This window comes from Perna viridis, chromosome 1 (assembly GCF_037379345.1).
Source record: "Perna viridis isolate PV_CMFRI_1.1 ecotype Kerala chromosome 1, ASM3737934v1, whole genome shotgun sequence".
In the NCBI taxonomy this organism is placed as follows: Eukaryota; Metazoa; Mollusca; class Bivalvia; order Mytilida; family Mytilidae; genus Perna; species Perna viridis.
This window is the reverse complement of record NC_142445.1, coordinates 28,398,376-28,411,698: the sequence shown is the minus strand read 5'-3', so window position 1 is coordinate 28,411,698 and position 13,323 is coordinate 28,398,376. Positions and strand designations below refer to the sequence as shown.

General features: G+C 31.9%; 1 protein-coding gene across 2 annotated transcripts in view; it reads right to left on the bottom strand.

The window, feature by feature from the left end:
* Window positions 1-9,361, bottom strand: part of LOC148628181 (uncharacterized) — a 31,011-nt gene extending 21,650 nt beyond the window's left edge. For both annotated transcript variants that reach the window (XM_088584288.1, XM_088584279.1), the window contains exon 1: window positions 9,197-9,361. The gene's annotated coding sequence lies outside the window, so the exon portion shown is untranslated. The remainder of the gene's footprint in view (window positions 1-9,196) is intronic.
* Between the last annotated feature and the right edge of the window lie 3,962 nt (window positions 9,362-13,323).

Below are 13,323 nucleotides of genomic sequence, written 5' to 3'. Positions count from 1 at the left end.
ATTTCTCTTTTTTTCAAGTAATACATTTTTTTTTCAATTTTCTTCCTTTCAGGTTTTGGAATTTGATGAGGAAGTTCACTTACGACATTTGAAAAGGGATCCTTTTGGCAATAACATTTATTTATAGCCTAAAGATCCAGATTGTAGCTGGCAGCCAGTTACAGACATTATTTCCTCATTGTCCTCTCCTGAAAATGATTCCAGGGAGGGAAATTGTTATTAAGATTAGAGCAGATAACATTAAACACAGTGTTGATAAACTATGAATTAAGTCTCAGGGATCACTGACTTTTGCCCTATTGTACAGAAGTTTAATTGCTTATTATATTATTTGATAAAGATATGAATGTGACAAATTTTCCATCACTTTTTTCACTTCCTCAACATCACTTTTATTTTGATAGAATGTTTTGTTCAGATAATGGTAATTTCACGTAGGTTTAGTTTGAAAATATCATTCCAAAACGATATTATCATGCATTTATATAAAAGTAAATCTCTGATACATATTACAAATCAAACAGAAATTACATGTAGGTGGAAATATTGAAGGTCTATTTATGACAGAGATGCACTCAAGTAGATATTGAAGCTACAATTTTGTCATAAGAGAAATTTTCATATGGTCAAATTAAGGTTTTGAAAGGGTCTGTCAGGAGTGTGACAGATCTTAATCAAGTCTTTAATGAATGAAAACTAAACATTTGATTATGTTTGTTGATATCATAAAACTTCAGATATTGAAATATTGTATTGTTCTTAGATTATGTTATTGTTTACATCTATATATACATATAAATGTTGACTTGAGCAAATTGTTTATCATTTGCATACTAATTTGTTTTTAAAAGTAATCATATAAATTTACCAATGCAATGAAATTAAGAAAAAAAAAGTTTTGATTGCACACATAAATCACCAATCATCAAGAATTTCTTCAGTAACTTATATTTCAATTTAACTATAGTCGGCGTCACATAAATAACATACTGTTAAAATTTGAATAAAAATATTTTCTACGACTTTATTGACACCTACCGTCGTTTAAATTGTCTTAAATGACTTGCTCATTCGTTTAGCCAAACGGCTTCTCCCTAAACATTGAATCGTTAAATTCCGGTCAGATTTTAATTCTAGGTGGCAATATTTACATTGTAAAAAGTCGGCCATGTTTACAGTGATCGGGTTGCTAGGAGATGTTGTTTACGTTTAAATGGTCTGTCCAAAAACCGAAGAACCCAGAATGCAATTCGGCGTTATTTCGGATATCTCGGATTTATTTTACGCGAACAACGTATAATACCGAGAAGTTGATCAAGCAGACGATTGTCACCGGAGTTCGACGGGAACTTACGCACTTCGTTTGTAAACAAATCGTCCCGTAAAAACCAACATGGCGGATATTAGTATGGGATTTTCCCGTAAGGATTTGTTACGCATGATTTAAGCTAATAAGCGACTTGTTTTTGAGAAGCTGTTTGGCTAAACGAATGAGCAAGTCATTTAAGACAATTTAAATGACGGTTGGTGTCAATAAAGTCGTAGAAAATATTTTTATTCAAATTTTAACAGTATGTTATTTATGTGACGCCGAGTATAAATCTAACCTACAGATGTCAGGAGTGTGACACTTTTCTTTAAAATCTATTTTGTTGCATTCATATACTATTTTGGTTCAATAGAATTGAACTTAACTTTTATAGGTGTGTCTGAAGTTGTATCAATCAATTATTATATATTACCAACTTACAAGAATTTGATGCTTTGTTCTAACAAAATAGTAAAAAAGAATAATTTCTCTAAATTACTCTAAAGGCTAATTTTGGATGCATATTTTCAAAAAGGCATGTTAAACTCTTATTTAAACAGGATAATCTTATATAGATTAAACATATAAAACTGATCAATTTCAACGTTTGCTTTTTTGTTTAATTTGTCAGGAGTGTTGACAAAATTTACTAAAAACATGTATACTTTCAGTGCTCATATTTAGAAAATAGGAAAAAAAAATATCAACTTAATTTTTTTTTAAGTTATAAAACCATAACCAGGCTGTAAAAAAAAGAGAATTTTGACTTATTTATAAAAATATTTTCATCTTATGAACAAAACTTTTTGATCTCCTCTCAAGTAAATATATGACAAAAAAAAAACAATGTTTTAGTTGTTTTTAGGAAAAAAATGCAACACATCTTGCTGAATTTAGGTGTCAAAATGTTACATGTTCATTACGTAACAAATTAAGAAAGATAAAGAGAAATGTTAATTAATTATGTTTCAATGATGAAGCAATATTTGTATTATGTTTGATGTTATTAAAAATTGAAATTATTCAAAACAACTTTGCATTTTACTTTTGCCCTTAAAAAATTAAGAATTATAACCTATGACAAATATCTTGGAGCAAAAAATACTCCAATAAAATATATTTTAAATCTGACCCATCTCATCACACTTTTGCTTCATTTTTTTAAATCACCCAAATAAAAAAATAACACTTCAACAAATGATAAACATGTACAAAATACAAAAAAAAGAAATATACATGTACATATTGCCGAATTTTTCATGACATGACTAAATTTTCATTTTAACCCATTCATACAGAATGATCTTTTTAGCACCCTCGTCCCAAGGACGAAATTATCAGTGTTCTAGGATTTTTCAGAAATTGAGGTTTCCTCGTGAAAAATCCACATAAATCAACTTTCCCACAGTCAATGACTGCTTTCCTAACAAAACAAATCCTTACAGCATATGAAGTTTTCATCTTGCCACGAAAAGTGTAACTACAGTAAGTACCTAACTTTCCCTGACAAACATTTCACTTGCCCCGGGTAACTAGAAATAGGAATCTTAGAACACTAAATTATCCTTAAGGATACATGAATTTCTATTTTTATACATCGTTTTTTGACATACAAATACGTACATTAAAATAATTCAAAATGTCCAAAATAAATGACTGACATATGAGGATTATCATGCCGATTTAATCATAAACTGTTTTTTGTTATAAATGAAGCCTATCAGATTGTTTTTTTAACTAAATAAATGAGGAATTTCATTTGAACTTTTCACAAAATAGCGGTCGATATCTGTTTGACCATTAAACAATTTGTTTCATTAAATTGCCAAATGTAAATTGGCAAAACAATGGCAAATTATATGTATTTAATGGTTGGAAATCCAGTCGTCTGATTTTTCTTCACTAAATGGGCTTTCCTTTGTGAAGACGACGAAATACATTCGTACAATCTTCGAGACAGGTGCCCGTTTTGTCCGCTTTCCATCTGGAAGTATTCGGTATAGTTTCATTGTATAAAATAGTTCCATTCGACACAAACGAATATAATAACAATACAGAGAATGAGAACTGTATGCGCAGTTGTTGAAGAAGAAATATTACTATAGATGAGACAATGATTCCATTTAAAGGTAGACTGCAATTTCCACAATATATGCCTCACAAATGGGGAGTAAAAGCCTGGGTTTTAGCAGAGTCAACAACTTCCTATGTGCAATATATTGACATTTATCCAGGTAGAAATGGATATCCACAAGAAAACCTTGGGTCAAACGTAATAAAAAGGTGCCTTCAGAATTCTAATTTGACGAACAGGGGTTATCATGTTTATACTGATAATTTTTTCAATAGCCCTGAACTTTTCTCAGATTTGTATGAAAATTTCCGAACATCAGCTTGTGGCACAGTGAGATACAATAGAAGAGGTCTACCTAAAGACATTATGTGCAAAAAACCAGTTGGCATCAATGAACGGGGTGACATGAAATTTCGGCAAAAGGGATGTCTTGTTGCCTCTGTATGGTAAGACAAGAAGAATGTCTACGTGTTGTCCACTATACATGACCATGGAACATCAGAGGTTCAAAGAGTTGTCAACCAGGATGGAAATTTCTCCAGAGAACCATTTCTATGTCCCAAGTCTGTCAAAGACTATTCAATTTACATGGGAGAAGTAGACACGGCAGATCAATATATCCAGTACTACTGCTTTAAATACAAGACCAACTAATGGAGTAAACATGTCTTCTTTATGCTGATTGAAATTGCCAAACTTGATGCTTTTAAGATATTTCAGTTGAACACAAACTCTTGCATGACATTTCTGGATTTTTCTGTGATGATTTCTAAGAGTTTGGTGAATGGATTTACTTCCACCACCAAGAGGGGAAGACCAACCTTGACACCAGTGAAAAGCTGTCTCACTCCGCGCCACATTTGAAAAGAAGTCAAAATGCCATCTCTGCTAGAGAAGACATATGAATGATGAGGCCATCCCAATGAAACAAACTAAATTTGGATGTGCTCACTGTGGAAAACACTTGTGTCTGCCAGAGTGTTTCACTAAATTTCACACTAAAACAGATTGCTATAATTAAGAGATTGAAAGTTCAATTCACATTGTTACTTACATTAATTAATCAGTTACTAAGACTTTATTATTTCTTAACTTAATTAGGAATAATCTTTGTAAATCAAAACAAATTCTTAATAAAACCACTCTGGAAGCACAGTGTTCACAACGTCAGTCTCTTAGCTGCTATGGATAGAAATAGCCCTACTGAGAATTACAATGTGGTAAGTTCAAAGGCAGATTTAAAAATTCAAAATAGACAATTCAGCGCGTTTTTTTAGTTACAGAGTGCACTTGTGGTGATCTAATCCAATTTGTCACTTAATTTAATTAAGTCATCTCTCTTTGATTGATAACCTTGAATCTTCAATATAAACAAATATGGTGGCAAACAAGTCGCGAAATAAATTTGTTTAAAATGGTGGTTCCTTGGAGAAAACACCACCAGATAAGTGAACCACTTGATTTTAAAAGTTTGTAGATAATTAACCATCCTTTTCTTGGCATGCTTTGTAATAATAATGGATAAAATTTAAAGTTTAATCACGGATGCCGAATACCAACTTAAACTTTAAATAATATCACTGATACTTGTTCTTTTTTCTCTGTTAACATTAATTGCATTAAGTGTAAAATGGTTTTATTTGTGGCGTGCAATGATTAACTCCGCACTGAAAGTTCATGAAAAATATTAATTCAGGGTTGAAAGTTGTAACTGTAGTGCTCCGTATTGCCTGAGTACCAGAAACTGAATACATCATATCATACAATGAATTCCTCATTATGCCTCATTGAATTTTACGACTTTTACAATATACAAACAGTCGGTGTTGGCTAGGTGGAAGCTGGGTGTTTAACACTCAATATGTCAGTGTAACACCAAGTTTCACTCAGATCAACCTTAAGCGTTAAAGAACCATTCCACATATGCAGTGTTCTTCCCAGGCCCTAAAAGTGCTGCATTTTACAGCACCATGGAGTTTGAGCGCTGCACTATTGACCTCAGTCCTGTGCCTTCTTGCCACAAGCACTGTGCTATAAATTTTAATATGAGGAAGGATCAAAAATCAATAATGACACGAAATGTGTGTGCCCTGAGGTCATCCTGCAAGTTACAGTGCTTTCATTAAGAGCCGGTACCCGGTACTTTTACCCGGCTACAGTAGCGTCTGGTACTGGCAGAATAGAATAAAGACAAAAAAATCATAAGGAACATCTAGTAAATAGATATCTAAGATCGTTCCGTCTGTAGGCTATGTCTCCAAAATCTCTAGTGCTTATTATTGTTTTTATGAGTGTCTTCGTTGAGGTCCACATCTGAATCTAATCAGTAAAGCGCTTTAACCTACAATGATTTAACGTACAGTGTCCATTTATAGCAAAAATGTGGTGACTTCACAATGTCACCAAGGGGTATTCACAATCACCGATTATTTTGTGCTGAACAAAAAAGCTGAACACAGGTGAAGATTCTATGAAAACGTATCAAAAAAATGCTGTTCGTATTTGGAATTACTCCATACCCACCATTTTCCTCGATATTTGTTGTGATTTGTGCAGACAAGTTCAGGAATTTTTAGTGTTGACAACAAGTCAACACGTGAAACAAACTTTTACAGAATATGATTTGTGGGACGACCATTTAATTCAGCGGGGAGGGGGAGTTTTGGTAAAAATATTCTGGCAACCCCAAGTTTGAAAAGAACACGTCTGGCCTTTGTTCACAAGAATATTAAAAAAATATTGGATCCAAGATTCAACACTGCTATAGATAATAATAGAAAATAAATACATTGCAGTGTCCTAGCCAGGGCAAAATGGAGAGGCGCCGCCCCCCGTCCCTTTCATGCCTGCGCCCCTCTGCCCATATTGAGTATCCCCTTAGTGCCCATTTACAATTAACTGAACACTCAAGTTTATAAATTATCGGCACCCCAAGCCAATTATGAAGTGTCACCTTCATTACCTACATCCTGTCCTAATTAACCCTCAGGTAATTATCCATCAATGTTTGACAAGTAGAAAATGGGTCCTGATTGGACCTATCACCATTTTATGGGCAGCCAATCATTGGTTAATGATTAATTTCTACTTCACAATTAATTTGACATTTCAAGTTAACAAGTCCAAACTTTGTAGAACCATGGTCATAAACAATTGCAAGTTGCACATGTTTGTTTATTCAAAATGTCAGTTACCTCCCTTATAATTTCAATATTTTAAAAACATTATTATATCTTCAACAGTACAAGACATTTTCCAAAAGTTCTGATTGGAGTAGTTATAGGAAATAATAATTCACTTAATTAAAATAAATTTGAAATTTATATCAAATATTTGCTATATTTCATGCAACATTTCACCTTATAGTGTGTCATAGATACAATCACCAGCACTTAATCAGCTGAAACATATTGATAAAATGCTGCACATCTCTTTGAACAATTATCAAGATTGTCTACATGTCATTCTCTAAAAATGAGGATTGTGTATGATCATAACTATTTAATGGAGGGTAACTTTGAGCTTTAATAATTCAATTCAGGGTAATATTTTTCTACAAATACATATTTTCACAAGGCATTAGGTCAATTGAGAAAGGTTATATAATACAATAAGGGTGCCATGCATATATTAATGCAGTAAACCATATTCAGTTTGCAAAATATGATGCAACATTGTCCATTCACACAATGTTCCACCTTCATTTTCAAAAGTTGGTACGTATGTAATAAGAATACAAACATACAAGAAAAGAAAAATATGAAGGAAGACATTTCTGACTTAATGCAAACATACATCTTAAAAAAAAAACTAAGAACAACGTGCCTTTTTGGTTGGAAAAAAAAAAAAAAACATGCTACGCATTAAAGTACCCTCCTCCCTGCGCCCCTCAAATTCTAGCTAGAACACTGCATTGTAATGTTTAAAAAATTGCCTGTCTGTCTAAAAGTCAACCAGACTAAAACTGCCAGCCTTGTTCTTTTTCGGAAGCAAAGAATTTCTGATCTGACTACGATTTTTAGACCAACATTTCACAATAAGACACACGTAATTGCTCAACATGTCACAGTAATAATTAGGCAATAAACAACAACAAAGTTTTATTATGAAAATTATTTGATCAGCATTAGGAGCCACCACATGTTATGGAATTTCATTTAATAAATGTTTAGTTTTGTTTCTATGCTTTTATTTGCATGTATTAGTGTTCAAATTTTGTATCAAGTAAATAAAAGTCTAAGAACAAAATGACATTTATCAAAATTTCATATAAAATGGCATAGTATTAAACAGTCAACAAAGTTTATCAGCATTAGTCTGGAAATAGATCTGGTGGGAATCACGGGGAGCTCCAGGATTTCAGGGTTTTTAGACTAAATCATTTATGATTCAGCATATACAAATGTATTCATATATTTTAAACAAAAACTGAAGCAAAAATTGCTGACATAATCCCATATTTCAAGTCAAAATTTAAATCTCAAAATGGCTAACAACCACGGTGTTCTATGATTCCTATTTCCCGTTACCCTGGGCAAGTGAAATTTGGGTCAGGGAAAGTTAGGTACTTAGTTACACTTTCCTGTGGCAAGTTGAAAACTTCATATGCTGTAAGGATTTGTTCTGTTAGAAAAGCAGTCATCGACTGTGGGGAAGTTGATTTTATATGGATTTTTCCCAAGGAAACCTCAATTTCTGAAAAGTTCTAGAACACTGATCCAGGAACAAAACGATAATTGTACATGTACACAAAAATTAAGTTCTTCTGACAGATTACAGTAAAGTCAATAGCTTCGAGTTTAATGCTGCTTGAGAGAGGTTATTCCCAAAAATATGAATATACATATAAATATATGTACAACATAACAAATTACAGTCAATGATAACATCTTGGTAATATTAACATTTCAGAACTACGACAAAGTGTTACTTCATTAGAGTGAGAGTTGAGAGAATCCCCTTCATTTATAAAAACACCTCTCTTGTTGCTCTATGAAAAAAAAACCCTGCCTGCCTGGTCATATATTTTCTCCCATGTTAGGGGAATTCTTGGCCTTACCATTTGTTGGACCTGAAACAAACCTTCATAATGCTACCTTTGTAACTAATAATAGGTTTTGAATGACCCATTAGAGTTTAATAAAAAAGTTTTTTTTTGTTTTTAAATAATTTCCTAACTGTTAAAAAAACCTCAAATACATGTATCTGATTGTTTACTAAGTACATACAAGAGAACAACTCATATTAAAATTGTCATTGTTATTCCCATCATTTAAGTTAAATAAGAGATCATTCCTGTAGCTTAACAGTGTATGTTAGTCTTCTGTGTAAGTTTTATTTTTATTAATATTGTTACTTTATCAGTGTGAATCATTGTCACTACTAATTTTATTATTAGTCATTCATAAAAAATGTTGAACTCAGTCACATAATATTATCCACATTTCCTAAGTTTAAACAAAAACCTTGGTACCAGTCAGTTATTAAGCTAATAATTTTAGTCAATAAATGCGTTAATCACGCCACTACGTCATTTAATATGACAAACCGTCATTTCGATCATCGAACAGTTGACGGCTGCAAAAATCAATGACAAGCGCTATCACCGCTGCTTGATGAAACTTTCATCACATCATCGTACACAGATAAATATTTGTAATCAATTTGACCGTACCTCAAAAAGAATATCGTATCATTTTTTTATTCGATCTTTCTTCGTCACTTGACGTCGGGAGTCAGCAACCGAACCGATGGCCAACGACCTCGCACGTAACCGACATATCAGTTTACCTGCGTATTATAAACAAACTTACCACACTACAGAATCTTGCAATTATTGGTCAATAAAGCAAAATAGCAATCATCACACTAAAAAAAATGCTGTTTTACGGTTGACATGGCTTCAAGGCTTCGCCTTGCAATACAAAAATGGCGTCTATCTGTTTCCAGTTTCTGGCGGACATCCGGGGAGTTTGCTGATTTTCCGAGCCAAATCGATTATCTCCCTTTGACCGATAAACGAACAAAAAAATGGAAAGAACAAATACAAGCGCACACTAATTCCATTTATTTACTAATATATGTATGCGTTTTTTTCATTTCGATTTAAAATGGAATAGTTCTTTTTAACAAGAATATTTTAAACATTAAGAACTGAAAAAAAAATGTAAATCATTTCTCATGCTCAAGAATGTTAACTACATTCAATTGGACAGGTATTTTTTCGCCACGGGAAAAGAGATTATATGAAACTATTTAACTTTAATGATCTTTAATACAAAAAATAACTCTGCCACATTCTGTAACTAACAACATATTAAAAATAATATGTGAATTTTCACCCAAAGAATAAACATCAGTTTGCATGATTTTAAGTGGACAGCTACAGTGTATTTAAAAAAGCTTTCGTATAACTGACCTAGACTTTTAAAATGGAACGCACATACATGTTCTAGGACTCTTAAAAAAATATACTTACTTAATGTTGTAATGGAGTTAGCTAGGTTTCTACGTGTCAAGCTGCTGACGAATGCATTGCGTGTCAGAGTTATAACAGTTATCATTTTCCTTTCCAACTATTAGTATATCGATTATTTTTTTTTCAGTTCCAAATACCAAGGATTTTAATCAGATTGCTAGGATTTCTAACGCTTTTCTTGCATATATAACTTGTTATTTGAGGACATTACTTTAGAGTTAAAGTTTTTAGCTTAAGAGAAAGCTCTTTTAGTCTAGTTGATTTTTGTGTTGTGGTCTGACTTCAAGAGTTGCGACGCATCATACATGGACATTCCTCTTAAATATTTATTGAAAGTTCTAAAATCTTAACAAAGAAAAAGGTTTGATGTTTAAGATGAAGACAATTTTTAAGGTTTTATCAAGATGAAAATTCGACCAAGTTGACAGATTTCATATATGACTTTTCACCATCGTTATTTTATGCTAGATATTTTTACAGGCTTTTTTAAATAATATATAATCTGAAAAAAATATGAACAGAAACTTCTCTTCAAAAATATTATACACCTCCCTATCTCAAATTACTTACCGACGACACAGTACATGTATTTTACAAGCAACACAATGAAATACTCACACACCGATTTAGCCTTAGAGTATTTTAACAAAGGTGGAAAAATAGAAAACAATGTAAAACTGAATTTTTCAGGTTATTCTGAAATTCAATTTAACGATAAGTGAGTGTATTTTATGGGAGGATTAGAGAAAATAGAATTGTTCATTAATCTCGGCCCGGATCACTTATCAATGACCAAATCAAGATTTTAAAGATTCAATGTTTTATTAACCATGCACAAAAATGTACACATATAAACATTGTGTTGGATGGTAGTGTCAATTAAGTCTCTTATCATTATTTTTGTAATTTTTTTATTAAGTTTAAAAGTTACAAACAAAATTTTATTTCTTTTAAGAAAGATAAAAAATTCAGGTGCACTCAGGCTGGTCACTGTTAGGGGACAACATACCTTTCTTATATTTTAGCAAATTAGTTACACATTTCTATCATAAATTGGCATATACATACTTTCACATTGATTTTATTACATCATTTTGACCTATATATTAAGAAATCACAGAACTCCCCTTGTTTTTGTATTACATGAATACCATATCAAATATCATGAACAATTCATACCATGTACAATGTAATTAAGGACAATAAAAGCAATCGGACTACAATTGCATATTATCATGATCTATATTATGTTTTTTTGTACCTTCAACCAATAGAAAAATGTATTAAGATAATCTTATTCATTATTGTTACGATTATGTCTTATCACTTCCATTTTAATACACTTGCGTGACTTGTCGGTGTTTAAATCATTGAGTATTTTCATGTCATATGTAACTTTTCTTTGAAATTGGTTTGTTTGTTTGTTGGGGTTTAACGTCCGAGCAGCAATATTTCAGCTATATTCAGACGATGAACATGAAATTGATGATAAAATGAACATGAAATGGTGATGAAATGAAAAAGGGATGGGACACAAGGACAATGGGGTCAACAAATTTTGATTGCCACTGGAAATAGGGAGAGGTAGGTAGGGTCGGGCAATTTAGCCTCCTGTGGCGGAGCCCTATGGTTCCTACTCCGGGAGAATACCACAGTAGGGTTCTTTAACGTGCGAGGAACGTGGCATCTTTCCCAACACGGTGCACCACTATGGTTTGCGGTCAGGTTTTCCGTATTATAGCCTGACAACCCCAGCATGTAACACGCCAGGGGTACCCCATTCAACCACCTGGGGCACAAATCTCAGTTGCTCTGTGGGCAGAGCGCCCTAGCCCCCGGCTAGGGTTCTGAGCACTATTTAGTCGCCTTTTACGACAAGCTTAGCGCTGCTACAGGCCTATTCTTTTAACACCCGGGCCTGCACGGGGCTCTTTGAAATAGGAAGCGCTATCACTAGAACTTGACAATAATATGGTACATGTATGAACTGTTTAACATATGTACATTTCTTTTTTTTTATAATTTCATTACGGCACGTTTGTTAGATTACCCCCCCCCCAACGGAGATTTGCAGAATGCATATATTGAACATTTACGATATTATCTCATACACACATCTGATTAATTTTACCTCTTAATATACATGCATAAGGCCAAATAAAATTATACCTCTGTTTCATGTTACCTTGACCCCCACTGACTTATATTCAAGACAAACAACAAAAAATTTCAGCAACCGAACCGACATTTTACAGATGGTAGTCAAGTTTAGGTTTCCACAAAGTCCGGGTAGTTAATAAGATGCTTTTTTTAAAGTTGTTTTCTGTATGAAATTTGGGAGAAAAAGTAAAATAAAATAAAATAAAATTCCGACCTACCAACCCTTTTTTTCTGACATGTAACAGGAAACAGAGGTATACATTTAATTTTATTCGGCCTAATCGATTTCGAGGTTCGGGAGGAGGTCGATGTCGTAAAGGATTTCCCCTTACATGTACCTATCACAAGTAAAAAACATTCCGGGAAAATGCTAATGTAAGTACACCGTATATTTTTTTTTAACTTTATTGTATTTTAATTAGGTGGTCATTTTTAATAAAATTTCATTCTATTTTTTTTTGGCAATAAATAAATGTATAAACATACAAATTAAAAATATATACATGTAAAACATTAAATATCAAACAGAAAAATAAACAGAAATTTAATCAGTATATGAAAAAAATAAACAGAAAAAGATTAACGTATTATAAAAAAAGAAAGAAAAAGAAAAAAAATGACAATTTTTAAAAACGAAAATGAAACAAAAAAGCAAATAAGTTATTTTTACATGTCCCTTAATAAATAATTTAATAAATTTACCATATAAATAGACAAGGAAAAAGTAGGGATTGAGTCCATACAGAATGCAACAAGATTTTTGTCAATTGTGTTAACAAACATGTGTACAGACTTATTCTAAGCATAAATTATGGCAAGCCAAAATGGACAAAAATAAGTGTTTTCTAATATTAAAAAATGATTTTTTAATAGTACAAATTCATTTTTTAATATAACAAATTTGATTTCTAATATTACAAAACCCCCTTTTAATATTAAAAAAAATCCTTTTTTTGATATTAAACTCAATTGAATTTCTAATATTAGAAAAATGATTTTTTAATATTAGAAATTGATTTTATAATATTAGAAATTGATTTTCTAATATTAAAAAATGGATTAGTCGTATTCAATTACGATTTTTTAATATTAGAAAATCATTTTGTAATATTAAAAAATGTGACTGACATTGCAATATTGCAAAGTGATTTTCTAATATTACAAATTCATTTTCTAATATTTAATATTACAAATTCATTTTCTAATATTACAAATTCAATTTGTAATATTACAAAATGTCTGATATTTTATAATATTACTAAATCAGGAATTTGTAATATTAGAAAATGAATTAGTAATGTT